Source organism: Dipodomys ordii, unplaced genomic scaffold (genome assembly GCF_000151885.1).
Source record: "Dipodomys ordii isolate 6190 unplaced genomic scaffold, Dord_2.0 Scaffold182, whole genome shotgun sequence".
Taxonomy (NCBI): Eukaryota; Metazoa; Chordata; class Mammalia; order Rodentia; family Heteromyidae; genus Dipodomys; species Dipodomys ordii.
In genome coordinates, this window is record NW_012267398.1 from 3,437,672 (window position 1) to 3,440,656 (window position 2,985).

The following is a 2,985-nucleotide window of genomic DNA, read 5'->3' on the forward strand; positions in this document are numbered from 1 at the left end:
TCTTTCTTTTTTAATTTCCTACTCTGCATTTTCTCTTATCTTCGTTGTGTTTTCTAGTACTATTTTCCATGCATTTCATTTCTAGTACGTTGTGTCTTCTGTCTATCTATGTGTCTGTCTGTTATTTATTTATTTTCTGCTGGTACTGGGGCCTAAAAACTCAGAGTTTTGAGCTTTTGTCTGGCTTTTCCAATCACAGGTGATACTCTACCACTTGAGACACAGCTCCACTGCTGGCTTTTTGCTGGTGAATTAGCACTAAGAGTCTCAGAGACTTTTCTGTCTGGCCTGGCTTCAAGCTTTAATCTTTGGAGCTCAGCTTCCTAAGTAGCTAGAATTATAGGTGTGAGCCACCAGTGGCTGGCAGATAGTTTACATTTCTAGTTCTTCCTGTATTTCACACCTAGTCAGCATGCATACATGTCCTCTCTACTTTCCCTTCCAAAGATCTGAACCCAGAAGGGATGAAATATTTCTCAGCATTATTTGGACTCCTTACATTGAATAAAATCATGACAAGACTTGATGTAGAATTTCAGTCTATACAGTGGATCCTGTTCCCTGGGCCTCACAACAGAGAGAAAGTTGGATGGCAGCTTTTGACCTAACACTAAATTATTTGGAATAGGTTTAAAAGGGGTGGAAAGTCAAGACGTTTGCTATAGAAGTTGCCCTGGAAAAATCAAGGAGCATAGTCATCTCACCCTGGGGAGAAAATTCATCATCTCTTCATAAATTCTGCTTTTACTGTATTAATTCTAAGTCTAAATGACCTTCTCATTTTTTATTAGCTTTTAGTTGAGGGCAGATCTCGACTATTAATATCAACTCTGGAAGTTGGGCAAACATAAGTTACATCATTGATGGGAAAAATAGCACTTTATTAAATATTCTTAGAAATCACTTTCACTTCAGTCATACTCATAGGCCTTGTGTAAGTGGATTTCAGTATGTAATTACTAAATTTATTTGAAAATCATTTCCAACAAATACAAAAAGCACCAGTTCTCCATTTTTTTTTAAATAGGGCTTCCTGAACATGGAGATTCATGAGAAGGAAGAGATGTGAAGTCAGTATTACTTCTAGCCTGGAACAAATTGCAACTTTTTTAAAGTGTTTATATAAGTGACCATTTACAAGCCTTTTTTTTAAGAGGATACATGATAAAACAAGCCTGTGTTAAATGAAGCCTTTATAAAAGTCTAACTTTGAAGCAAGCAACTTTGATCTTAGTTTAAATAGTTGGTAGAAACATATTTTTAATACTTTCTTCCTAATGTTTAACTATGTACTATTTCTTTGTAAGGAAAAAATATGTTCACAGTAAGGGTATCTATATAAATATCTGTTCTGGTATGCTATCCTAGAGGGTGGGGAAGGAAAAGCTCTATGGCTTTCAGAATGCTGGGCCCAAGGTAGATCTGCAATACATAATAATAAGCTAGGAAAACATAACATAAAAGAAAGGAATGATTAGTTTGAATGACAGGTCCAGATATCATAATTTGAAAGGAAGCACAAAATTGTGTGTATGTGTGTGTGTGTATGTGTGTGTGTGTGTAGGTACTGGGGCTTGAACTCAGGGCCTGGGTGCTTTAGCTTTGTTAATCAAGGCTGGTGCCCTACCACTTAAGCTACTATTTCTACTTCCAGCTTTTTGCTGGTTAATTGGAGATAAAGTCTCATGGACTTTCCTGACCAGGCTGGCTTTGAACTGTGATCCTCAGGTCTCAGTCTCCTTAGTAGTTAGGATTATAGGCATGTGCCATCAGTGCTGGAAAAATCTTAAGGTTTTAAGTAACATCTATTTAAAAGTTCTGTATAGGATCTTTCAGTTTCGGATACAAAAGCTTAAAAAACACAGTTCGATGAAAGGGGTAGCATCTATTAAAATGTACCATGTTTATAAATAAACTGATTAGTTGACTGGTAACTCTTTTGCACTTAAAGGTAATTAAAAATGTATATAATTAAAAATAGCCAGATGTCTCACACCTCTAATTCTAGCTACTCAGGAGGCTGAGGTCTGAGGATCATGATGCAAAGGCAGCACAAGCAGGAAAGCCTATGAGATTCTTATCTCCAATTAACCACGGAAAAAACAGAACTGGCACTGTGGAAGAGTGCTGGCCTTGAGCAAAAGCAGCTCAGGGACAGCCCTAGGCCCAGAGTTCAAGCCCCATGACTGACTGACAAAAATAAAGTAATATAATAAATTAGAATGTAAAAATTGAAAAAAAAGGTACAGGTGATTCTTAGAGAAAACTTACTGCTGCATCATTGATATTCTTCAGAGAAAACAAGATTTGCAGGATTGATAACAAATCTTCAACTTTTTTGAAGAGTAAATATCTATGAGTCTAACTTAGCTGAGTTCTGCAACATAAAACTTGATCTTTCTCATCTAATACATATTAGTTCCAAATGTTCTTACTGTTTTTGTTTTATTTTGTTTTGATTCTACAAGTCTAGGCACTGTTCCTTACTTAACTTTTTAATTCAAAGATGGTGTTTTACCATTTGAGTTACACCACTGCTTCTGGCTTTTTGCTGGTTAATTGGAGACAATTCTTATAGGCTTTCTTGCCCAGGTTGGCTTCAAACTGCCGTCCTCAAATCTCTGCCTTCTAAGTAGCTAAGATTACAAGCATGAGCCACCAGTGTCCAGCTTGTCCTCAATGTTTAAAGTAGAAGTCTACAAGGAATTCAGTTTATCTTTGGACATATTTGATCTTTTGGTTTTATGATTTTATGAATATGTTGTAGTTGATGTAGTTACCACTTAGCTGCTCTGAAATTGAACAGAATCACATCCTGAGAAATGAGCTTCAATTCCAACATTGGAATGAGACAGTGAACTTTTTTTTTGGGGGGGGGTCCGGTCGTGGGGCCTGAACTCTGGGCCTGAGCGCTGTTCCTCAGCTCTTCAGCTCAAGGCTAGCGCTCTACCACTTGAGCCACAATGCCACTTCCGGCATTTTTCT